A 27380-nucleotide genomic window follows, 5' to 3' on the forward strand; every position below is an offset into this window, starting at 1 on the left:
AAGAAGAATTTTTCATCTTCGGTAGGATCAACTTTGTAGAAGGAATATCATATACACACGCGGCTGACGCGTGACGGTGAATATTTACCGATCGTCCGCGGATGGAGATGAGAGTTTGAAAGATGGGGGGGAGAGCGAGGGGGGTGGGTTCGTACAATAGTAGGAACGACCGTCGGCCAAGGATGCATTTTATAGGTCCGATGGCTTTTATAGTCCGCGGACGACCGGAGGCTTTCGAGAGCGAGGTGGAGAACGGTGGGAGGGGGGAGGGAGACTGCAGCGATGAGGAATCCTGTGCAATTAAACGCTTATTGCTTGCGTATCTCCAAATCGATCCGCCAGTAAAGTGAGTATCGGCGTTGGTAGTAAAACCGCCTAGATAACCGATCCAGTGACCAACGCTGGACCAGGTACGCGACCACGTTGTTGTAGCGATGGGCGCGAACTGCTTCGGTTACGGCAAACCGGCGAAAAAAAATTCCCAATATCCTCGCACTCGCGGTAACCCAGGACGAGATGAAGATGAACGAAACACGAACGAACGTAGCGAAAACTGACGATCGATAAATGCTCTTCCGCGAAATGCCGAACGAAAACGAAATTGACGGCCGTGGCCGCGACTTGCGCGCGGAGTAGTTTTTCTGTTCGTTTCTTTCCCTCGTAAAAACGGAGGAGAGAAGATATTCCGAGTATTTTGATCGCCGGGGCCCAATTCTCGCAATGCGAGGTGACGTAGCCGATTTTTATTATTATTATTATTATTATACGCGATACATTTTATGAAGCTGTCGATTAGATTCGCGTAGGGATATACATATCGAGAGCCGCGTGTGTTCCGAATCGAGCGGGGTCGAGATCTCGGATGCATTCCGCGGACCGTGGAGAACTTTACGATCGAAATCCTCTCCGGCCAAATGACCCATCTCAAATGCTCGTCTGATCCCCGCATTTTTATTGATTACGTTGATTCGCGGCATATTTTAATTGGCTTGAGAAACGGATCGGCCATTCGACGCACGATGCCGCGATGCAGTTTCTGCGGTCGAGACGCGAGACAAACGAACGAACGGACGAACGGACGAACAAACGCATAAGTAATTCCGAACATCTGGAGTGTTTAATTACCAGGATATCTTGCCTCTCTTCTTTCTCTGTGTAAGTCCGTTAGTTGATTAAGCAAATATGTGTCTTTCTCTATCCGTATGGATGTGAACGTCCGTAATTACAATTAATATTCATTATCGCGCACCACGCCTCGTGCACCGTCATTCCCTGGTATGGTCATCGCCGTTGAGCTTTCCTCTAATCGGATCATCTATCGAGGCCCGCAGCCATGAATTTTTGGACTTTCATTCCATCTGTAGTACACTACTAATAAGAGGAGTCACGAATAAACGAAGAGGAGAATTTACAGTATGAGAACACGGCTCCGGCATTCATAAGTTATGTAGTTCAATGCGCTCGAAAATTCCCATAGTTGTCCTTAATAATTGTCACCGCATTGTCCGCGGACTTTTCTTTTTTTCTATTTTTTCTTCTACATATCCATTATTTATTTTTTTTTTTATCGCGGAGCCGTTATATTCGCCATAGTGAAAGTAATTGTCATAACTATTCCACAATATTTTTCTTCGCCGCGGTGGACGGACACCTCGAGTTGTATTATAGGGATAATTGTGTGAAAAACACATGAATGTGAGTTAGAGAAATGCGACGACAACCGTGTCATTTCCTATTTAGAAAGCTATACAACTCGGCAATGTCGCCTCCGCTGGCTCGATCTATATATTTTGCAGTCTCGGCGTGTCGCGCACGAGATATCCAGATCGCGACGGTCTCGCACGTATTAAAACTCGCTCTTGAATTAGATCCAGAAATTTCAATCGGCGAACGAACCGCGCCGCGCTGCTTCACGTCTGCACAGATACGGAGGTTCGCATGAGACGGTTTAAAATGGAAAAATCTTTACGTGCGGATCTTACGTGCACCTTGAATTAGTCGGCAAAATACACGAATATAAACTAAAGACCAAAGGCTCGGCGAAAGGGTAACATATTTTCTTCCAATGAGGAAGCAAGTTGTAATACGATAGGTATATATACCTATATCTATATATATATATACGGGTATGCCGTAACCGCAAACTATGAGAATCGCAATACCTAAATGATAGCTGCATTACATAAAATGGAAGTTTAATTGAAGCCAAACAATAATGTGATGAGCGTATAACGGCGGGGTCAGGAATGGCATCCAGACTGGCATCAGAGCCTCAGTTTCCCTCCTCCTCGGATATATTAAATTTCATATGTAGTTTCCCTCGGCTTCAACTTAACTCCCACGACTTATATGCGGCAGCAGTTGCGAACATTCTCTGCAATCTAGAAATCTAGATCACTATTAATTTCGTATCCTCTCGCCTCCTGTGGCTTATGGGCCGGCTATTATTTTTTTCGTCGTTACATAAGACGTGAAATATATTCAAACGTCTACAGGGTTCATCTTTGTACGGTCATACCCGAGCGAGGTACGTACGTGTGTGTGTATAAGTCACGTGTGTGTGTGTGTGTGTGTGCGTGCGTGTACCGATGTAGTGTACACGTACTTTCGATGAAACGCCGTGCAAAACGGTGCAAATTTCGTCCGCCTCGATGCTTCGCAAGGCTTAACCACTCGACGACGGTACGTCGTAATGTAAAAATAAAAAAATCAAATCAAATGCGCCGTAAGCTTTCAGTTCACATAATGCACGAAGTCCTTGCGAATTTGTTCTTGTGCGGATAACGACAATCTTACAAAACGGTTGGAAAAATGCAGAACAACCGGAACAACCGCGTGTACCGCGTGTACCGCGCGTAATAATATCGTTGTTAACGAAAAAAGTAAGCAAAGAAATGAAATGAAATGAAAAAAGAGAAAAAAAAAAAACTGAGAAAAGAATAATAATAATAATAATAAAATAGAAATAAAAAGAAGAACCAACAACGACGTAGGTAATTCACAACGGCTGAACCGAACTGCCGTATACATATACCGCGGAGAAAAGGCACGCCGAGTGAGCTTCGTCGCGAGGTTGTTTACCGATGCGAGAGGCAAGGCTTAACCGTCGCGCGAGGTTGTTTACCCGATGTCACGGACGCAATTTGTTACACTTATCGCAGCCCTTTGGGGATACCTACGCGAAAGGCGGCCCACGAATTTCGCAGCCCTTCACAAAGACTTAATAATTTCACCAGCGTGTTATGGTATTGATCTTTGGTAATTTTTTCACCTTCGATATCGTAGGGTTGCTTTTGGTTCTGGACGCACCGCTCGATGGCTGCGCACCGGGGACGGAGGTCTGTGGGACGATCCGACGAAGAAAACTGTTATTTTGCTCAGCCTTTTACCGAGAATTGGCCGGTATTTATTAGTTTATAGGGTCCTATATATCGAACCCCGTGAACCCCAATCCACTAACCATCGAGGCTTTTTTTGTTTCACGTTGGCCAATTATAGGCGGGTATACCCTCGAAGAGCGACATCAATGAGCGTGGAAACCACCGGTACACAAAAAAACAACGCTCGTCGGTTGTAAACGATTGTTAGCGATATTGTAGATTATTAGATCGTTATGTTGCGAAGGGGCAAAGAAATTAAAGAAAAATAAACGAAATTAAAGAAAAAAAAAAACAAAAAAAAGAAAAAAAAACCCCGCGTCACTTGACCAGGCGATGCGACATAATTAAATAACACGCAGTTGCTTACGTACCGTATAAATACGTATATATACGACTGGTACTATACGATGCGTTCACTACAAAACTTATCTTAGGTACTTGACTAATTACGGATTTTTTTCTCATTATTTAGTCTAATTAAAACGACTGTACGCCGTGCGACTGGAGTAGACTGTGCGGTAAGTAGAAAAAAAAAACAAAAACGAAACGAAGTGAGAAAAAAAGGAAAACTATAAAAGAGGGAAAAAGCGTGATAGCCACTTGGTAGACGTTCGAAAGTGTCGGGGCTGAGATTATCTACTGAGATGATTCGTTCGCGTTAGTTTCAATTTCGACTCCTCTTCGTCTCGGACAGGAGGAACAGAGGCGTGTGCGCTCCTGCGGAGACCGGTGCAAGGCAGTCGTCGAATCATCACCCGGAATTTCAACATTCTTCTAAAGAACCGAGCACAATTTGGAAGGTAAGATATTCAGATCTCTAGGCATTCAACACACCATTACTTTTAACTAGCTCACCAAGCCGTTCTCTAATCTTTACAATTATCATACGAAAACTTTTATGAGCTCACACTGTATGCTCGGTGTATAAGGTCTATACTCGTCTCTCGACTCGACTCGACTCGACTCGACTCTAAGGTAACACCCGGGTACCGATGGACGGGCCACGGAAAGAAAGAGTCGACAAACTTCTGGTGACCCGCGAATGGCTTCCCACGACACCGAGCCAAGAGACCAAGGCGCTGCAGGTAGGTAGGTAGGTAGGTAGGTAGGTAGGTAGGTGTTATATCTAAACGCGACGCTACGAGTCTCCTGGTTTCATTAGGCACCTGGAACTGTGACTGAGAAAAATTAAAATATAATTTATCGTCTCGTCATCGCGTGCCCTACGTCCGCACGGGTAGTACGATATTTTATAAGCCGCATCGGCACGGTAGTGGCCGATTTACGACGCGATATTCTACATACAGAAATATACAAAGGGGCGCGCTATTATTTTTTCACTCGGTTATCGAATCTCACACTCGGTGCACCGGAATCGTCGAATTTCGATGTTTTCCTTTGGCGCGGTGAAGAAATTCGGATAAAGGATTTGAAATACACGTTTCAGGATCCTCGCACGATGCCATTATGATAATAAAATGAAAAATAGACGGCAAAGTACGATGAAAAAAGAAACATCTCTTTGCCCGCACACCGGTCTGCTTTATCAGATGATTACAGTCGTGCAATTGGTATCCGGACAAAGTTTGTTACACGCTAACATTCGCAGAGAGAGAGAGAGTGAAAAAAAGATTGGCGCGCATGTTTCCTCGTATATTTGAGATATCGAGTTGCCGTTATTAGCACTCGAGTTTCTGTTCGGTAAATCCTTGAAGACTTATGCCATATGGCGTTCTTCAGATAGGGAACAGGTTTTTGGCAAGAATCGCGTATTTGCAAGCGATATCTAATTACCTTTGGATGTTCCTCCTGTCTTTTTATTCTCTCGCTTAACGGTGTGGGTGTACATTGATTGATTAGTTGATGGAATGGCAGAAAAAAAAAAAAAAACTAATATTCGATAGAAAATGCGTGTGTCTCTCTAATACCTTGACGTCGCGAGCGTCGATTGGGAGGCAACTTAACGGGCGACAGAAGGTCGCATACCTTTTTTTTCCCCTCTATTAATTAGCTGTAAAAATGATGAAAAGTGAAAAATGGATCCAAATTAACGAAATACAAATTAAAAAGCGGAATCTCGTACGTCGGCGGATTCGACCTGAGGTCGTTATACGTGAAATAAATATTCTCTGACGTTGGGACGGCCAATAATTCATAGGTAATGTGCTATTTTTGAATTTGAAAAGTTCAGAGTTGAGCGATGTACGATTTTTCTGAAAACTGGTATCAATGAAAGATTCAGAGTAGACGCCCGGAACGCGTATCAGCGGCACAGCTACCGATCATGAATTTTTTCTCTCGCCTAGATCCAAGTGGTATGCGGCCAAATCGTAGGCATGAATATGGAGGGCTTCTACATTAACGGACGTCCTGAAAAACTCGATTGTACAAAAGCGGCGGATGTACGCGATACCGCAAGTAAATATGACACGCAAAGGCCGGCAGAAGGTTGCGATTTTTGAGGCTGACATTCGACTAAAAATCGCCCGCAGAAAAAGAAAAAGTGACTGACAGATTTCCACTAAAGTTTCAATCAAATTACCTCGGTGTAGTGGTTGTAATACGGGTACGGCGTACAAAGAATTTCTCCACGTTTCGTCGGTGACGCCGTCAACCGTTCGTTCGTTTGACGGCGATAAACCCTTACGAGGATCCGGCGGCTGAAAATTCAGAATAACGAAGAGATTCACGTATCCGATTCTCCGAATCGTTCTTCACTTTGACTCGAATATTTCTACGACGATATAAGGACACGTACGCGACGTACGGTTCAAAGCTATTGTTGAGTTACCTCCCGTACAATTTATTCAAAAAATAGAATTTCCGAAGCGACCGGCGAGTACAACGACGTCTCTAGATCGAACTATCGGCGAACGTACCGTCTGAAAAAGTGGGGAAAATATGGAACTTTCTGTGAAAATTCGCACAACGAATTAGACGTGTAATTGCAACAGCCTTAAAAAAAAATAACGACGGCTGGCATTTTCGCGGCGAGGTACGGGTGTATCATCGTGCGCGTCGGTGCAGCTATACGGTTATTCGAACGGCAAAGGGATAGGAAATAGCAATTGTGGGTGCATTCATAAAACACAATGAACGGGTTGAACTGGTCGACAGCATCGAGGCCATTTCTCGTGTCAAAATAACAAATAAATTTACATGCATACCGTAAACGAGTGGGCTGCGAATGGCTGGAGAGCAGAGAGAAGGGTATTAACGAGCTCAAATGAACGGAAACTAAATGTCTCGGCGGCGTAAAATTAATTAATCACAATGATCGCGCGGTGGCGGGCAGCGAATCATTTTTGCTCCTGTTCGCCCGCATGATACGGAGGCGGTGAGAAGACGCTAATGAAATCTATCAGCAAACTCTTAGCCGGGCAGCTAAAACCGAGGATTTAGTTCTGCTACTGATTTTTATCTCTATAATAAATTGCATTTGATTCAAAGGTCGTTTAATATGTTTGCGCAAGACTTACGCTCTTTTGAACAAACTTGTAGTTCAGATTATACGAATATACCGAGATCAACGCGAGACATCCAATTATAATATTGACGGATGTTGCTGGCCCATATAACGTGTTTTCCTCACCAAACTGCACACCGAATATCACGACGTTCCTCACCAGCTCTTGTGCGCCAAAATATTTTTTTCAACTTATATTTTCATCAGTATCGAACTTATCAATTCTCTTTCTTTTTTTGCAATCACATATCGCAAAAAGGAAACTACCAAATGGCTGTAATTATTTTGCCGGATGTATTATAGTTTTATCACGCTACCGTACGTTACGTAGCCAATGACGTCCGTGAATCTACGCAATGATGACTGGCAGTAATAACGTCGACTGCTGTTTAAATATATAACGTGACCATATCCATAAATCAGTAATAATGTTGTCGTATTATAAGCCGAAAAAATTTAGAATTATATATTTCTGTAATGACTCTATACGTATACATATACGTACACAATACATTATCGGTCGACAGCAATTCGACGTGAGTATACCTACGAGACTTGTATACCGGCTCGCTGCAGTTATAGGTGTAAAAACAACAGAGCGCAAGAACAAGTTGCATCAGGAATATAATGTAGCGGGTATAACGTAGGGTACGAGGGCGAAGGGGCATACACACTCGTTAACCTGCGGGAACAGCGGCAGCAGCAGCGGCGGCGGCGGAAATTTTAATACACATATTAATTTTTATTTTTATTTATATTTTTATAACATTTTTAGTTCTCGGTTGATCTTATCTGTCGGACATCGAGTAGGTAGTGCGAGCCGGTTGTGAGAACCGACTAATGACACGGGACGCGCCGCCGCGACACTCACCCGGGCGTTTCGAAATGATTGAAATATGTCCGACTCGAGGTTCGTATTGCCCTTATACGGCAGGGAGTCGTAAATCCTTGCAAAGAAACCGCCCAGGCGAGGTTAATTTCCGAACGATTACAAGAGTCACCGCGCCGCATGGCACCTGGTGGCACTCGCCACCGCGTCGAGGAGTGTCGCTCCTCTTCGGAGGAGGAGGAGGAGGAGGAGGAGGATTACTCCGAGGAGTCGTCGTCTCGCCCGCCACCGTCTCCCTATTTTTTTTTTTTTTCTCTTAACTTTTTCCCTCCCTCGGTAACAAGTGGGGAACACACTCGGCCATCGCGCATTCCTACAGGGAGCAATATCCTGCCTTGTCAGGGATCGCCTAAGGATCCGTCCCACCTCAATTCCTCCTCCTCCTCCTCCTCATTTTCACCTGTCTCCATTTTCGGCGAAAATCGCCGATTTTTCCCATCCAATTATCATCGACACTGGCTCGTCGATAAATTGTAAAACCCTGAATTCGTATCTTCGAATTGAACGATGGCCATCTTCGTCCGCAGGGCGATCGGTGGAGAAATAATTCCCTCGATACGCGTCGGTGTAAAATTCCGTTAGTTCGGTGGTGCGGAATTTTCAACGCTTTGGTAGCAGGCGTCGGTACAACGTTATTTAATATAAAAGGCGTAGATGGTAGGGGGCGGTCGGGGGTGGTCGGGGGTAGGGGGTAGGGGGTAGGGGGGGGGCACCACCTTTCGCTTCTCGTTTGTGAATCCGGGCATGAATTAAACATTTCCCGTCTACGACTAGTCGCAATTTTATGACGCGTCTCAGCGCGCGGTGCTGCACTTACACACCGAAATTACGGAGGTTGGAAATACGCGGTATAGGGAACGTACGTAGACGCGAGATGTAATATATGCGAGAGGGAGTACACGTGCACCAGTTCACGGGCAACGGTAACGAAACCGTATGTAGTACCAGCTACTACTCTTTATTAATAATATGTACGTACAATTCGTACGTACGAGTGTACGGGTGTGTAGACATCCGTACGGACCCGCGACTGCAAAAGAGACTACTCGCGCGGTTCAAGCGCACCACATGGGCTACTTGGGCTTAATTTATTAATTTATAAAATTAAGGGACAGATACGCGACATATACTTGAATTACAGTTGGCGATGATGTGTACGTACACGTATACGTAGCGTCGTATATTACGTGGCTGAATATGTCCGTGTACACGTGTACATAAAGATAAGTACATACGCGCAGACTGTACGGAAGCGGCGGTGAAAAACTTGAGCTTACATACTAATTGAGTACCTGGCTGATGCAAGGGCAGAATAACCCGACCCCTCTTCAGATCCAACGACGCCGAAGGTTTTGCAAAGTTTCCGCAGTCGAATTTAATCTTCAACAGAAATTAGAGGAATATCTTATATTTCGTTGAACGGTTACGCCGAAGGATTATCAGTTTCTTTTGTTAATTTTCTTATCGCCGATTCGGCGTTCGTCGTAGCCGCGTTATTCCGCTCAAGTCTTTTTCAAGCCGGGGCTTCAAACTCATTAACGGGAAACCGCTCGACACCGCGCCGAGTAAGGAACCGCAGTTAACTCGAACAGTCGAAACTACATCCGTTGTTGGAAATTATCATATTTATCGTTGAATAGTTGCATCTTACGGTCCGATGCGTTGAATTTCACGGTGGGATCCCCCCTTTCGTTGCATTTAGCATTCAGCACCTAAATCAATCCCAACAGAAGTTCGGTACTTAGAAGACTCGCGAACGCCTCGTTCGAGGGTAGCTGTAAATGAGGGGGTGGTTGGGAGACGCAGATGGGCATACCGAGCCACCGAGCGTTCATTACAATTATCATGCTCGCCCCACAACCAGCTACGCCCCCCCCCCCACACCCCCCCGAAAACTTCGAGATGGTAAGACTATTGTAAATATTAAGTTCGTGATATATGTAAGACTCGGGGGAAGTATGCGTGTGGATACGATGTCCCGTGTACCGAGGCGTACGGAATTCTATCAGTTCTTCTTCGTTTTTATTCCTCTCGATGTTTTCAGCATACGACGGCGACGAGTAGCGCACGAATTGATTTTAAACGGTACGTACTCGTTGTTTGGAGAATCAACGGAATAATTGGCAACTCGAACGGAAAGTTGCATCGTTCGTGTTACGTGCTATTAGTTGGTGTGTATCTCTGGGTATTCCTACGGATGCGGGGATACGTGTGTTCGTGAGATGGTCGGTTTCGAGGAGCGTTTTCGGGTAAACGAAGCTCTAATTTGCGATGCCGATCCTCGAAACCGTAACGTTTTCCTTTCCGACTTTACGACTTGATTTATTTTATTGCTTTTGGCCTAACGCTCCGCATCTATTTCTCTAAATTACAAGAAAGGGGTGGCTTACGCCAGTAGCGGCGACCTCGCTAAATGTTCGCCCCGAAATGCATTGCTCCAACGTTTTCCGTTACCTGCGACGGTATACATACCTATACTCTCCTCAGACCGATACGTCATCCGAAAATTCCTTTTGGCGGTTTTCTTGCGCTCGAAACGAGAACTGGAACCGAAAATCCGCCGTGCTAGGTGGCGATAAAATTTCGTCCTCATCCGAATAACGAAGTGGCGAAATCGAGCGACGAATAACAATCATTCGTTGATATTCCTGTAATCAACGAATGTAATCTCGATGGGCGTTACGCGTCCTAGCGCGGCTGTTCAGTATAGAGGTAGTTAAATGTCGCAGGTTCGAACGTTGGTCTTGATCATTAGCGGTCGTAAAATATTGATTGATTCTCCCGACTAATTTCACGATTGCCATCAATTGTGGTTACTGCACGTTGTTAGTCGAGTGCCCGCGCATGCAGCCGTGGGGCGTTCTCGCGGTAATCGGCGACCCTCCGATCACCTCGATAAATATTATCGCTCACCGAGTGGAAGGTTAACGTCGATATTACGAGTATACGCCGGCCGTTAATCCGCGTTGAACGTGCCACTCGTTCGACGTTTGATAATCCCGGAGTTCGAGCGTCCGCGGAGGAGGATATCATCGAGAAAATTAGAATATCATCGAATCGCGGCAACCGCGTTGCGCGGTACGAGGGTAATAAAAATCCTCTCGCGCCAATAGAGAATGTTATCAGAGTCGAAAATCGTATAACTTGTTCCACCGGTATTTACCAGAAGTTACCGAAGCGCGAGAGACGGCGAATTAAAGGAAACGCGAGCGAGTGGGCGAGGGACGCGCGCGGGAATCTGTTTGAGATGGGAAATTCGCGGGATGGAATCGTGAGGACCGAGAGAGGAGGTTGGAACGACCAAGATTCTCCTCTTTCGATCCACTGCGCAGATATCCACGTAATTACTAATAAGTTTTCGACACGAAATGAGGTGCAGAAAAGAGAGGGTTAATTCAAAAGTACCACCAAAGGGTTGAAACAGACAACGACGGAGCTACGAAGAAGGGAGAATAAGGGAGGGAAGAGGAGGATAACCGGGGCGGGGGGGGGGGGGGGGGAGGAAGGACAGGGGTTCTTTCGAGCCAACGGAGGAAACGGCGAGCTCGCGGAGGGTGGCTAAGTAAGGTGGGCGAGGGGAAAACCAGTTAAAGATTTGCGATGTCTTTTCGATCCAACGCCAAGATATTCGTAATTACTGTTTGTGTTTCTCTCGTCGCTTCTGGCTGCTCGTATTTATTTCCCCCTATCTTCCGAACTCGAACCCACTCAGTGCTACTCCACCCCTATTTCTCCACCCTGCAACATCCTCCGCACGGCGGGCAGATCTGCCCGCATTAGCCCCACTCCAAAGGCAAGTACCACGCCAAAGGAAAGCCTTTTCCAATCTGCTATCTGCAGTTTCCTTCCGCGAGTTCCCCGCGTTACAGATCGCTTGGAAATTCTTTGACTTTCTCTTCTTCCTCGTGAAAAAAAAAAAAAACAAAAAAAACAAAAACAGAACAAAAAAAAATAAAATCTACGAATGTAATTTTTCTTTGAATCCGACAAAGCTGTAAATTCGAGAACGTGGGTCCCGTTTTGTCAAATTGATCGCAGCGGAGGGTAGGTTGCGACGCTGCGTTGACGCAGGGAGAATAAGAACAATGATCGTTGTACTTCGGTACGATCTAATTGAATGCAGTCTATTATACGTCCGAAGTATCCCGGGGAGTGGCTTACGTGGAATAAGGCATCCATTTACCTGTGCCAATTACGCTCGAACTATAAAAACAAATTGTATCCATGCCATTCCTCTCGTTGCGCCTTTCTCAAAGAAATACTCGTTATTTCCCATTCTGTCCTCTCCTTTTTGGTCCACACTTATCTCGTCTAAATAGAAATCGGCACTCCTCTTTGTATAAAACTCTCGTTCGAACAACCCGTATTATCTAGCATATCCCCCCGACCTCTGGCTGTGAGCGACGTCATCGTACGTGCATTGTTTCAGCTCCGGGATCGGCTGAGGGATGAAAAAAATAAAAACCGGGCACGAGACTTCCTTTGCGATAAATCAGGAATCACATTACGTACGTTGTTCACAGTAGCCTGGCTGCTGGCACATGCTCGACAGGGGAGGGTGATGATGATTCGGAGACGAAATCTCTGTTTTTCATTTTTTGTTCCAGAAACAACCAACTTCGATCGTACGGTCGTGACAAGTGCCTTGGAAAAAAAGAGAGTCGGTTGGGAGGGGGATGGGAACGGAGGAGAAGAAAAGGTAATTATCTCTGCCGGAAGATGACGGCAAGTGTCAGAGTTTCTGGTGAGGCGGAGCGGTGGAGCGGTGGAGCGGTGGAGCGGTGGAGCGACGTTCGACTCGAGTCCGTCGAGTAGATCGGTAGATTTGGTAATAACTTTGGGATAAGGTCTGCAAAACCACCCTTTTAAAACGAAGCCAATAACGCGGGGTTGACAATCGCGGTGTTTCGTCCCTCGAAAAAGAGAGAAACGGAAAGGAGGCTATTTAACTAAAAGGGTTCTCGGTGGAATTAAAGGAGAGACCCGATCACGATTATTGCCAAGAGGGTGACGCCCGGCTCACGGTATATATACGTACAACTTTACCGTGGTATAACCGCTGCTGCTCGTCGTTTCTATTACCCCGTCGACAATGTCGTGGCGGCCACTCTTGCGGCTGCCAAACGCACACCCAATACCCACTTAAACGCGTTCAATTCTCGCCGGTGACTCTCCTCTTCACCTATACATTATCCGAACGGCTTTCATGCCCCACACCCCCCCCCCTTAGCCGTATACGGGCGCTTTGACGGACCCAAGGGTTCTCCTACCGTGATTGGGGATAATTTTTATTGCCACAGGATCATGTGGGCTGCGCCCGCGGAGGGCTTTAATCCGCGTATAAAGAACACGCACCTAACGTGTGTATAACTCGAAATGGATAAAAGTGAAAAAAAAAAGAAAAAAAAGAAACAAAAAAAAAAGGTAAAGAATTCAAACGATCTCACGAATAATTGTCCCAACGATCAACTTCCACCGTTGACGTGAGTGGCGACGTTCGCCCGTCGAACGATAAAATTATATCGTCGAATCGACGGTGATAATTGTGAGTTGTCGGGCCTGAATCGTTTCGACGCTAAATTCCCACACGTATCAGAAAACCGGTGCGGTTTAATTTTATCTATGAAAAACCGCCGAGTTATTCCATCGGTGAAAAAGCGTTCGAGCGGCGGCAATTAAACTGTGGGACAGTAAACGCGGGTGCTACGTTCACATACATAGTCGGTGTGCATATCAGAAAAAACTTAATATCCGTAATCCTTCCGGCCGTCAGCGGGACCATTAACCACTTGAGCAACTGTACGAACGCATCTATTATCGCCGGCTCACCTTGGCTTAAACTGCAAACCAGGCTCACATACCGCAGGAATCAATTGAAACGACGGTGGAGCACCGGGCAGCTGTAAACGCGTATCTGCTCTGTAATGAAATAAAAGCCCTCGTCCGTCCGCTTCGGCCGGGTGCAATCGCGTTTCAAGTACGACTCGATCGTTTATTGTTACCCCTCCCCGAAGCGGAGCGTCCGTCCTTTCCACCCTATTGCTTCCCAATTTTATCAATAAGCTCTTCTTTATTTTCACAATTTTACCATCCGAGTCCCTCGCCGCTGCAACCACTGCGGATACACTTGTTGAACGCCCCATGGTCGAGCCTATCTCTATAGGTACACCTATATACTCCAGAGACACCCTCCACCACTTTTCAAACACTAACGCATGAACACACGACGCGTGGGGTAGATCCGTACACACTAGTTCGTTCCGTTTTATTTTTTTTTTCGTTGGGGGATGACGCGCGCCAACGAACGCCCACATGCAACGAATAAAAAGCGAAGTTGATTCAACGAAGAATCGGTTCTTTTTTTTTTTCACCGGGGATATACATATTTACGAGTGTATCAAAACGGTTGGAGGAAACACCTGATCGTTATCGGATTTTATTGCTTTTCAATATTTTCCAATTTTTCACAAGTCAAATAGTTTTTACCCAGACGAGGTCCTTGTAGGAAATTTTTTCGAACCGCGGGTGGTCCGACTACATTCCGCGATCGTCCCACAAAATTGTCAAATCGAAAATGAGAGCCATTATTTTTTTGTTCTTTCGTCTCACAACGAATCCCGCGTGTGTTTGCCAATAACTGAACACAGTCGCGGAGTGCAGTTGGACTTTTCGACTTGGAATTTTGCCACGTTACCAAGAACGAAATTGTCGAGCGTCCGCGACTATCTTTCTTTTATAACCGATGTCACGGATTAAAGAAATATGCAATGATTCTGTACCACGGCTCGGAAAAGAGAGAAAAAAAAATAATACCGCTGGTGGGAATCTATAGCCATTGTATCAAACCTCAAGCTGAGTAAATATCTCACAAAAAACTTGTACAAGGGAAGGAAATTATTTAAGTTTCCCTGAAGGAGGTGTTACATGAAAAATAAAAAAAAAAAGAAGGAAAAAAAAAATCGTGGGGCTTATCAATATTTCGGGAAAAACACCTGGCAGCGGCGGTTCTCGGAGGTGGGACGATTAGAGGTACAGTAAATCCATTGTTTCGTAGGTGCGATAAGTCAGTCGGGGTTTTCGTCCGCGGCGAGCGGCGACGGATGGGATCGACCCCGGATTCCCGTGCAAACTAAGGAAACGATACCCTCTCACACCTCCGGTGCAGTAAAATCAAAAAGAAAAAAAAACAAAAACAAAAAATAATATAATAATTCTGAATAAATAGGAGTGGTTGAAAAGGCGTGAATTTCGAGCGTATCGTGGGCGGTCGGTCTGGGCCATTGTTCAGCCGCAGGAGATTTTGTTTGCTGGAATGAAAATTTATTGTGGGCTTCCTCTCGCTCTTCCTTCCTTCCCTGTTCGCTCCCTGTTCTCCGTGTAACGGCAAGGTGGGTCGCAAGGCGTCCCTTAAAATTCTTTTCTACGCTCGATTCTCGGAGCTGTTTTTCGGACTCGCGGTACCCCACGGGATTACTTAACGTTTATTTGTCACCCTAATTTCGGACACGTACGTCCGCCTGTATTCCGAAATGTATGCATGCGGGTTCTGCAACGTTCCGAGGGGAAAAAAAGATGGAAATAAAGAATGAAAGGAGCAGGAAAAAAAAAGAACCGGCCATCGCGGTCGTACACTTTGCCTCTGACTAATTAACTTCTTTTCGAAGTACCACGTCGGAGGTAAAGCAACAAAGAAGTAGAGCTTATTTCAGCAGACGAAGAGCTCGACATTCGTATGGCATCGATCGATGATGACATAATAATTCCTCGGTAATATTCTCGTCGCTCACGACTTTGGATGTACGTACCTCTGACACGTGTGGGAATCGAGTTTTGTAAACAATAATGCGATCGACGAAAATTAATAAAAAATATAACGAAAATTGGTTCTTGGAGATCTGAGTGAATCGGAGGGTGAATTCAAATGGGATGCGGATCGTGAAATTAGCATATTGAGAGAGCAAAGGTGAACAACGAGGCATCCGGGATTCTTACGTTTGGTCGCTTCGCCGGTCTCATCAAATAATCAAAAGTCGATATTTGTTGGAGAAGTTGTTTCCCCAATCCCATTTCATTCCATTCCATTGAATAAATAGCATCCCCCCCCCCTTCCCCATCCTCAAGTTAGCGGGAAACGACAGGGGAAAAAAAAAAAAAATTTCATTTAATATTTTTCAAAGCCAAGTATTTGCAACAAAGCAGAACCGAACGGAGCGCCCCGTAGCTCGCATGTAATTGTTATTATTTTTAAGACGTAAGGAATGGGTTCAGCGGCCGACATCAAAGGACGGAATCTTTAAAGTTTTTCACCCTTTATTGAGGGGTTTTCAGTCGCAGCGAGATAGGGTGGCCGGGGGGTGGTATTGTATTTAAAACATCTTGGCCGCGAAATACCAATAAGGGTGGCTTGAGGTAGATGCTTGGGGCTTGCCGACGGTGAAGGCGGTAAAGGCGAGCACCGGAGAATTTTGCTTACCCCTTTACTCCGAAGGTATGCCTTTGCCTTTCCCTTTGTCATTTAATATCGGACCGGTATGCAGGTGGGGTGGAGAGAGGGGAAAAGGGGAACCTCCGGATTTACCAGGACGAGACGAGCCTCACGCCACCGCTTTGATGACAAGCGTGCGTGAGTCCGTTCGTCCTTAAACTCCGCCGAATACGGAGTCCCGCAGCCGTACGGAGGTGTCGAATCGACGGGATACAATTTCCAACGCTCGATTCACCGTCAAAACTCACCATGCGGGAAATGAGCGATGAAAAATCGAACGATGCGAAATTTTTAAGTTGAACAAAATTCTCATCCGAATGCGTTTCGCTATCGAATCGATCGCACGTACCGTAAATGTATCTGGGAGCGTTAGCCTTGTGTATAAAATGATAATTGAAAAAAAAACGCTCGAAAAAAAGAATGGAGTAAAAATTGACAAAACAACGGCAAACTACGTACGTATACATTCCGGTGAGGAACGTCCTGTGCGAACGGACGCGTACGTTACATGTACGTACGCGGTACATTCCGCGTACATATGTGTATACATACACATGTTGTTATTCGATGACGTTTGAACCGTGACGACCGTATATATTCCAACCAACGGACCACCTATCGTTACGACACATAAAAGAATTAATACACGTAGAATCACGTACGAAAGCGAGCTGCACCACAGCGCGTCGCTTGGGTGTACGCCGATGGTATTTTTTTCGCGTGCTCGTGCAGATGATATTCCCACCGTGCGTTACTCTACGTTTTATGTTACTCCCACATGGATAGCCATTATAAATAACATATAATATGCGAATGTACCGACAGACATATAGATAGGTATGTACATTATACACAATAATGTTATACTAATATACGTAGTCCACGTACGTATATTAGCTTGCGGTAACCGCACGCGGCCTGCGCTGTGATCCGCGACCATAAATCGTGAGTTGTGTGGGAAACTTGAAGAAAAATGCGGGATGAATGTGAAGGAAATCACATATATATATCTGTACGTCGGTATCCGCACGGTACCTCTCGACGCGTTGACGACAAATGTCTGCAATATCGTCGAGCGCGAAGGACTCCGCCGATCGCAACTCCAAGTCCCCGCGTCTGCAGGTGTAGTTTGATGCCTCCGGGATCCGTCTGACCAACCCTTTTTCCATTCGTTACGAGACCACCGATCCAGCTGGAAAATAATCATCGAAATTTCAATTGAAAAAGGGTTTCGATCGACTTTCTTTTTTTTTGATAATCGAACCGTTAGTACGAAACACGGCACTTCCGGATCGCACGTGACACTTTGGAGTCGGATCAACTTTGTTTCTCCGGTAATTCTCGCTCTCGTTCTTCTCCGATCTGCGACAATGCTCTACGAGGTTAAAAATAAACGTCGTCGCGGGAGGGAGGGAGGGGTGAGAGGACGGGGGGAACAGCGTACAATAGCGGATGTACGGAGGACCACGTATACATCTATGTATACATACGCCGAGATAAATTATAACGTATGTTACGGTTTCTCCAGAAGTTTTTGCCGTTAACGTTACCACCGGGTTACCCGACCTGGCCTAACCCGAGTCAACCTTTGCGTCGCAAGAATTATTCCTGCACGTGAACGGTATAGTCAGTTTTATGATATTCGTATACGCGCACAGGTATGTGTGCGCAAAGCGAACGTACAATACCGCAATAGAGAGAAAGAGATCTGGGGTAGAGAGGTGGAGGCACGCAACTCTGCAATTCCGTCTCTTTACGCATCCGCTTTCCTATTGAATCTACTAGAAGCTGGTTGAAAAGCGAAAGAAATCTTACCGAGTTGAGCGGTACCGCACAATCGGTACTATGTAACTCCGGCGCTGCCCACATGGTGATTGTAATTACGGTCATTTTATAATGAACGATGTGGAGCATGGGAAGCGTTCGATAATCCTACGTATTAGCGGGCGAAACGGGTTGTCAAACGGCGAGCAAAGACAGGTCATTCGTTGAAAATTACCAACCGGAGATCCATCTCATTCCCACACTACCCTTCGGGGGGGGGGGGGCGAAGCCACGCCGCCGGTTGTTCTCAGAACAGTCGTAATATTTATAAATCCCATTTATTACCGGGTGCGCGCGGTGTACGTAAATCTCCCAGCCGTATACATATGTATATTCGTCAACAAGATCGCCGGGAATTCACGTCGTACACGACGACTTCCGATACGGGAACAAGTGGTTCCACTTTATACCTCATAGATACAAGATCTAAATTAACGTCGGTAACTATTTTTCATCCACTCTTCAGCGCTGCGCGAGTATCGCGCTTGATATTATTATTCGAGAACAACCGAACCTTGAAATAATAATCGTCTTTAGTCGTCGGGGCCGTGATTGTTGATGATGTCCACTATAATATTCACGGGCTCGCGCCTTCGCTGGCCGTTGCCGTTGCCGTTGCTTCTGTTGCTTCTGCCGCGCCGACCGCGTCGCGGCAAATAATCGCTCCGTGAATACCGGGGCTCGACGGCTACGTGCATCGCACGCACCGAAACGGCGCGCAACTTCAATGTTTATTTTTTATCCAGTTATTTGTTCTTGTTTTTGTTTTTTTTTTGGCTGTTTTTTGTTCCAATCCTAGACCACCGAGTAGGCTGCGGTAAAACCGTGCGCCCGTGCACGGCTCTGGCTCCACACCTCCGAACGTCGCGTGAACGCGGGATTGTCCAAGTGTTCGTGGTTTCCTTGAACGATGATAATCAGCGATTTCGTGACAGACACGGGGCCGTGGCTACGCTAACGAGCAATCGCACCGCACCGCGTACTCGCTTCTTAATCGTATCCATAGCTGTCTCTACGTACGCGTGTACTCTTTTCACGTGTACACACACAGGCGAAGGTGTTGGTTCAATCCGAGGGTTTCGGAGGACGACACCTACGCGGAACCGAACTCCCTATCCTCGCCGAAGTTACGGCTGAGCGTACTTGCGTTTTGTTACAGCATATCACGCCCCGGACCAAAGAAACCAACCGGACTCTTAGAACGCGTTCAACTATTTCGGTGGTAATTACGTTAAATATACCGTCATTAGAGGTAGCGTTGACGTCGGTCTTCGGCACCGATGACGCAGATTTCCTAAAATATATCGTATAATAATCAAGGGAATCTCGAATGTAATAATTATCAGTATCGCAGGAAGTCTGCACCATATGTCTCCCATTATAATATGATCCGCCCCGTGTCCCAGTCGGCAAGTAAAGGCGTCGCAACTCGCAGAGGTATATCTATCTATCTATCTATCCATCTGTATATACATTTCCCGCATCGTTCCGATAAATATTATAAACGTTGCAGCGGGGGCGTCGCGACGCGATTTGTTCGGATTCGGATGGTCCGGTACTCGCGAGTATAATACGGTGGTTCTCTTTGGCTCGGACAATGTACCCTGGTTCGGAAATTTCCGGCCTCGGCCATGAATCATTTAGCGGTTGACACTCGTATATACACATATAGACACAGTTTGAAATAACAATATCTAAGACCACCCTTGTCAAAACGTCACATTGACTTCGCTGCTGGCCGAGCGCACCCGCATATCAGAGCCTGTCAGCCGTTCGGTCAAGACAGCCTGACAAATGTCCGCCAACACCCGACACCCCCCCACCCCCCCTCCCCTACTGGTTACCCCCGCGGACAAAATCGTCGATCCTTTCCTTCCGCCGGGAACGGTTCCTCTCTCCCCGATATACACATTTCACCGAAATCCTCCAACCCCTTCTCCCGGGGAATCAGATACGCCCGAACGCTCTCGCGGCTCAACCCTCCCTTTTTACGTCTCTCTTTTCGCCTCCTGTATTCGCCCTCTTCTTCATTCATTCCGATGGGATTCCCCTTCCGAGTAACTTTCGTGGTTATTGGATATCGAATGCCGAGAGATTCCAGCGCGATCGTTTATCGACGACGTCGCGATTGCGGCGGTTGTTGTCATAGCCGCGGTCGTAGTCGCGTCGCTACGACGGATCTTGTGTATTTTTATTAACGGAGGAACGTCGTAGCTGCGAAGCTCCCGCGCGGTGGTGGTCGATGGGACTTTATCCCTCGATCAATCAAGGACGATCCTTAGCTGACCCGTGGCTCGCTTTTGACCTCCCTCGGAGGCTCCCGGCAACGGAAAGATGGACGGAGAGTAAGCGAGCGCGAGCGCGAGAGAGAGAGGGAGAAAAGTCCGCAAGCTGGGTAGAGCGGTGTACCTCCCTATACGTACTGCATCCTACCTTCAGGATTAACTCCTAGGCCAGACAACCGCTGTGTCATCCCTTTTTTATATTACCTGATCTTACCAATTTGTTTAACCAAGTTTCGGTGAAATTGGCCCCGTAACGCCGACAAAGTTTAGCCGATAATTTCCAGTCCGCACAGTTTCGCCGTGGCAGAGACGAAGTTAGACGTGATTTGTACGGTTTGACGCGACGTCGCGAAAATCGAGATTTGAGGAGAGGCGATCGTTGATCGATTCACACGGATTTCCACGGTCGGATTGTGTGAAATTCGTTTTCCGCCCGGCTATGGGGGTGAGAAGGACTCGAAGGAAAATCAGCGAGAATCGGAACGGGGAAGCATTAGCGGTATTTCCTATTTCGTTATTGTTCGGTATAGTTTCGTGGCAAGCGTGAGGTCGAAGGTGCGGGTTAATGAATAAATAGCCGGATATTCAATGCAACCACAAAGGAGGCAAGTCGGGCCGCGAAGGCAAGACCCTCCCTTAATTAATATAGATTACTTCTAATTGTATATTTATCTATTAATTCATATTAACGGGCGAGCAACGAATGTCTTCGGCGTTTATTCGAGTTAATCAGTCGAAGGGTTGTAGATTGATTGATGTCTCGGTTTTATTCTTTGTTCGTTTTCTGCCTCTGCCCTTCGTCACCAATCTATCCTCTACAATTAATAAATTATTACTACCCGAGTTATCCGCTCCGCACAACTCGAATATCTCGAACTTCAAACTGTTCGAACGTCGCGTGTCGTCGGAAATTAAGTCTCCACGCGTACGGATGGGGCGGCCGGGAAAATCCCCGGCGGTGGTCGCGACTCGCTAAAAACTAGGTAAGAAACGCAGGATATGGATTTCGCCGGCGGAATCGTGTCGGGCGCCAAGCGGAGCGCGGGGAGGACGGAGATATTTAACGGAGGGTATCCGCACGGAGCGGCGGCGGGAGGACAAAAAAAAAAAAAGACGTTACACGGGGTGGCTGGTGTACGTTGAAAATGTACAACCAACAAAGCATGGATGATCATCTCGTCTCAAGCCGACTGATCATTCTGCCGGCGCTCTTATAATTATTATTCGTATTTTAATGGCCCCGCGACGTCGAGTCTCGCTTTGAGCTCGAAGGCTCGCGACGACTCAGTCACCCCCACCCAGCGGAGCTTTTAAAAATATTGGGGTTTTCAGATATCAAATGCTCTCCGAATCAAACGCGGGAAGGGACGAATACAGTTGGAGTGCCTCGGGGTGCGCGGGGGCGACTCGGAATACCGCGGAGTAAGGCTCCCCCCGCTCCACTACGCTACGCCAAAGCCATTCAATCGCATCTCTATGGTAACTCGACATCGGATAGGTACGTCGTACGTACCTAGCTACTCCGTTTCATATCTTTCGGTTTTGAGTGCACCGAATCCTCGATATCGACGACCCTCGCGACGTCCCGGAATCGTGAATTTCCGATACCGCGATGCGAAGCGACTCGACCTTCGATATTCGCCGGTTGCTCTTTTGTCTCGACGAGGTTGTTCGAGTAAGTTTTCGAGTGAATTTTACACGCGGCGAACGCGAAGCGATTCCCGCGGTATAAAGCGGTTTCGGGAGATCGATTAATACGAGGGACAAATCCCTGACTAAAAACCCCGGAGCGATGGTTGCTACGTTATTGGTAAAGTAATGGGAATATTAAAGGTTCGGAGCAAAACGAAGCAACGAACCAACGAACCAAATAACCACCTCCGCGGCCATTCCTCGTTTCACTTTAGCCGGCTTATTTCCCGTCATATTTCAGATCGGGATTTGTATCATCGTACCTTTGTATTAATAATATTTCCCAACTCGCTCCCTATCGTCGTACCTCTATCGCTGCGTCCCTCTACGTCCCTTGTTTTTGTTTAACGGAGGCGGGATGAGGGTTCGTTTAAATCTTAGGATTATGGACGAGAGTGTCACACGCCCCCCTACCAATTCCCATCTTTTTCTCTCTCTCCCTCTCTCCCTCTCCCTCTCTCTGAATCTCTTTTTCTCGGTGTACCTATAATATAGCCAGTCTGTATAGGTGTACGCATTCGTGCGCGGTATAGCGATCCTCCGACTGGACGTACGTTATATCGGTCGAAAGAAAAAAAAACAGTAGGACAAAAAAATAATTCTTTGGACATTGACTAAGGGCGCGCTGCTGTTACAACGCCCGGGCTTAACGGATTACGTCTTATCTGAACCCAAATTGTGACTGCCACGATTTTAGGGTCAAACGTATCAATTATTACGCGCGTTGTATAAATTTTACGTCGGATCGACCAACGGCTGGGCTAACTGGAAGCCGGAATTGACTGTTATTATTAAAACCGTAGTTTTTGTGCGATGTGGAGGAAAAAAAAGGCGAGCCGTACTACACGGTGAAATACGAATGTCGGAGGGGGTGGTTTGAATAATTAGGAATACGATTCAATAAAAACTTGACGTGTCGCGAGTTTTCGGAAAATATGTTATCCCCGCCGTTAAAGACTCTGAAGTCTTCGTAAGAGAAACGACGAAATGGCGACAGGCGGCGGTTGGTTCGTAAATTAAGCAATTTGCTAATGATATTCCCGCATCGCTCGTATTTTAGCCGCCTTACGTCCAGTTCTCGTTTTAATACCAGCTCTATATCAAGGGATCCTGTCCGTGCCCGGACCTCCTCGTCGCGTCGGGTCATTTAACGGCGCGGTTACCTATACGGTAGTATTTTATAGTTCGGTATATAAGAATATAAATACCGATACGCAGCGTGCGAAATCGTGGCCCGCGGTTGCAACTGTCGATCGGCAAATACCGGGAAATCGAGAACAAAGCCACCGCGTGTACATTCGTCGCGGCATACGCGATACACCTGGAGGTAATCAACCGCGGATGAATATATACCTAAATAATAATTATACGAGTACTCGCGGTTTATTCGCCCACGTAATTTTCGCATCGTCTTGTAGTTACACAAGTTCCGTGAAGCCGCATATATATATATACGTACATACATACATACGTCTCTCTACGTATGTACACACGTGTACAATATGCGCGGAGTAATATCGTAAAACAAAGTACCCATTCGAAGTAATCTACATTAATATATTTAACTTAGGTCCCATGTGGGGCCCCAAAGAACTAAGATCGGTAGGGCCTCCCCTATATATAATCCAAGACGTTAAGTGGAGACCTCCGCGGCGCTGCGGGCTCGAGTCGTTTTATCACCGCGCTCATACCGTTTCAATACACCATCAATAATAACTTCTTTTTCACTCCAGACGTCTGGCTCAAGCTGTGGCTACGCGATTTTTACAACTCCTCTTGTTCGGGACGATGTGCAGCAGCCTCGCGACTAGCGGCGGCCGCGCAGTTCGCTGAATCGTACATACGTATACAAAGCTCGCTAATCCTTTGAAGCACATTGTTGCGAGACAGAAAGTATAGCGGTAATTAAAGTTGTTGCTGCGCGAATCACGTCGCAACGAACATATTTCTGGAATTTATGACGCGTCCCGAGGCGCCAACGGCCACAAACATTTCGAATATTATTGCAGTCACCAAAGGGATTCTTTGTGTCGACGTTCATCGGTGAATTGTGGCCGCCGATATCAGAGCGACGCTTCTCCGAAATCTCGACTGTATTTACGGACGGATCGATTCGGGCGAATGGAAACTCTTCGGTGTCATTTCGTTGTACGGCCGATATCCGATGAACGCCGAACAGTCGAGAGAGAAAAATATCATTCGGAAATTAATTCCAATCAATGCGCGCGAATGTCTCGAGGTGCTCCGACGGTCCTCGTGTGTGCTCCGAATTAGTTGGCGTCAATCCATATTTATATCGGAGCGAAAGCATTAATTACAATTACTACTAATTACTGATTATTGCGTCGTGAATCAGAATCGTTTATTACATCCACCTCTACTCTCGTACGGCCATTTATTCGCGTCTCGATCTTCAAAGCTGAGCTTTGTGCCAACGAATTGGCGAACCCCCGCGGGTTACTCCGTCTTCGTCTCGTTTCGGTACGGTCGTTACGTTGGGACAGGTGAAATCTTTACGAACACGATAAAAACCTTAGATCGACTCACGTGGACTGAAATAAAGATACCTATGTACCGAATGAAAAAAAAAAAAAAATTAAAACGTGTCGCGGGAATTGAATTTTCATTCGATGACACTTTTACAGGATTTATCGAGGAAAAGAAATTACGGAAAAATGCTCGAGACACTTTCGCTGCTTCCGCCGTTTATTGCGCACACTCTCACCTATATGGTCGTTGCGTTTCGATTGGTAAAGCACGTTGCGATATACGTAATGAGCGTATGAAAAGCGTACGTGTGTGTGCGAATAGGAGAGGATATCAATCTTTCGGTTTCTTCTGTTCGCGTGAATTACTCTAATTAAGAGATAGATTGTCCTTATCTTTTGCGGATCTGAAACTGCCGCGGTATTATTTACAGTGCGTTTCCATCGGGACTCGTATCGCGGTGAAAGTCGCGGGATGCGGCATAGAAGAAGAAGAAGAATCAATTTTCTCGCTTCACGATTCAATTCTAATACCTATACCCTGTGCTCACAACCTCGCGTAAGATATCTTCTGCCGTGGAACAAGTCTGCCCGCGACTCCTCGCTGTCCTTACGTATCGCGTACTCGTACCTGTACAATATACACAACACGTTCAATTGCTCCGCCCCCGCTACGGTTCTAGAGAAAACACAACGGCCAAGACACGATAAAATCTTTTCGTGCTAATAATTGTTACATTAATTACTCCGACTGTGCTCGGATCCAACGACCGGCGTATACACACTCAACGCAATCACGTATTAGGAAAAATCACGACGCTGCATCCGTAGCGCGTACCCCGACCGGTACGTTCGCAGAACGAACGAACTTCGGGCTTCGAAAATTCTATCTTGTCTCAATTAGGCAGCAACATCGCGTACGATCTGAAACAAATCTTGGCGTTGTTTATGGCATTGATCTTTAATATCGAAATGACGCGATATTCGAGAGATTTCGATTTTGTTTCAATAATTTACCGATTTCGGAACAAAGGACTCCCAGCTCGTTGTGAAACGTTTTCGATTCGGGTGTTCGAAATTTTGGCACGGCGGATTAATTTTGCACCGCACATACGAGCCGTCGTCGCCTGATTTCGTCGAATATTCCCGTAAGAGAATCTGTAGATGCGCTCGAGCGGATTGATTGACGTTGAGATCCGTAAAGCAGATTGGTGGCAATTAAAGACCATTTGTGATATAAGTTTGTAATCGTAGCGAGCGGGACTTGTGCCGATTTAATTAAACTATACGTTACCAAAATATCTCGTGTACACACGTTACAGGTGTGTACGTGTACGTGCGCGCGTAAAACACAGTCGATACACGGCGCTCTTATACCGATCCAATAATAGAGGCTCGTTATTATCGGTATAATTAATTAGATCGTTAAAGTTATCGCGAGCTAAATAAGAAAATATTACAAACGAACGAATCATAATGCACGCCGGCGTCGCGCTGGTACCCTGACTAATGCGCGACGCGCAACGGCAGCGGCAACGGCAACCACCACCTTGCAAATTACTCCTCGACAACGACGTCCAAGTTTCGATCCCGCGAAACTTGCCAGTCACAAAGGACGAGGTAAAAAAGATCCTCGATACGCACCACCCCGCCGCTACGATTCAAGACACCTTTTCTTCTGCACTTCTTCGCTTCGGTCAACTTCCTCAATATATGTTACATATATATATATATATATATATACAAAAACTTCGCATTATTGTCAACCGGCCAAAAATCGACAGCTGTTCCTCACTGGTGTCTCTCCGACTCTCGTTCGACTTACCGATGAACGTACGTTGCGTCCGCGAGATCGCGTGCTCTCACCCCAATCGTACCGCGAGAAGGGTAGGCGTAAGGCGCAACGGTGGCTCTGAGGGGCGGGAGGGGCGGGAGGGGGGGAGGGGGGAAGGTTTTGTTTTAAAATTTCACGACCGGTTCGCGCGCCGGTATACTTTTATATTCAAAGAACGAATATTCTTTAAACGTAGGCGTCCGAGTGACGCCTACTAATTATGCCTCTAGACGTCTTCGGTCCGTAGCGGACGCGACTTATCTCTTCGTTCCTCGCATCCCGCGGGTCAGTTTAAGTCGGACTTATGAAAAAGCAGGTTGTATAACCAATCGAAGCGCAAAGTCGAGGAGAATCCTTTTCTCTCAGGCCGATGCTCGCGCTGAGATTGTGTACGTGAAGGGTTTCGCGTATCTCTTACCCGCTGGACGCGCGGATACATCCTTTTGCTGTATACGTTTCTGCTGCATGCACCGCAGATAATTACCTTCGGTGGCTAGTGACAAAAACGCGTGTCTTAATGCAAAGAGCGGCGTGGCGAGGGTCGAGAAGCGAAGGGGACCGAGGTGGGGTGCTCGGGTGGACCGAAGTGGCTGTAACTCGTTAATTACAGACCGCTTCTGATTGATCTTTAGACTCCTGTCCGGGCAATACCAACACGGTGTCAATATCTAACGCGGCACGCGCGTGCAAAAAATATGACGAAAAGTTAATTGAAAATACCGCTGGAGAGGATGATGAATTCCGTCGGAGTCTCGACGACTTTTCTTTCGCTGATTTCAATACACTCGTTCGTTCGTTTTTTTTTTGTTTCAAACTGTTTTTGTTTTGATTACGAATTAGAATAAATCGACAATCGTCATCCTCCCGATTCCGAAGGTAATGTGGATCCGAAAAACTGATGCAGTTTGGATCTTTTTGCAGAAAAGTGTAACGTTAGTCCGCAATCCGGCACATGTAACAACGCAGATCGGAAGAAGTCTCATTGTTAGCTAATTGTCGTTTCCTGAAGAAACCATTTTTTCAAATAATAGATAAATAT

At 46.4% G+C, this 27380-nt stretch overlaps 1 long non-coding RNA gene across 3 annotated transcripts in view; it reads left to right on the plus strand.

Annotated features, from left to right (window-relative positions):
• The first annotated feature begins 308 nt into the window (after positions 1-308).
• The window catches only part of LOC125499873, a 38961-nt gene continuing 11889 nt past the window's right edge, over positions 309-27380 (plus strand). Inside the window, exons 1-4 of one of the 3 annotated variants that reach the window (XR_007276900.1) lie at positions 309-1155; positions 3853-3898; positions 4075-4180; positions 12343-12434. This is a non-coding gene — a long non-coding RNA (uncharacterized LOC125499873). The other 2 variants (XR_007276899.1, XR_007276898.1) reach the window with 2 other exon arrangements.

Source organism: Athalia rosae, chromosome 2 (assembly GCF_917208135.1).
Source record: "Athalia rosae chromosome 2, iyAthRosa1.1, whole genome shotgun sequence".
Classification (NCBI taxonomy): domain Eukaryota; kingdom Metazoa; phylum Arthropoda; class Insecta; order Hymenoptera; family Athaliidae; genus Athalia; species Athalia rosae.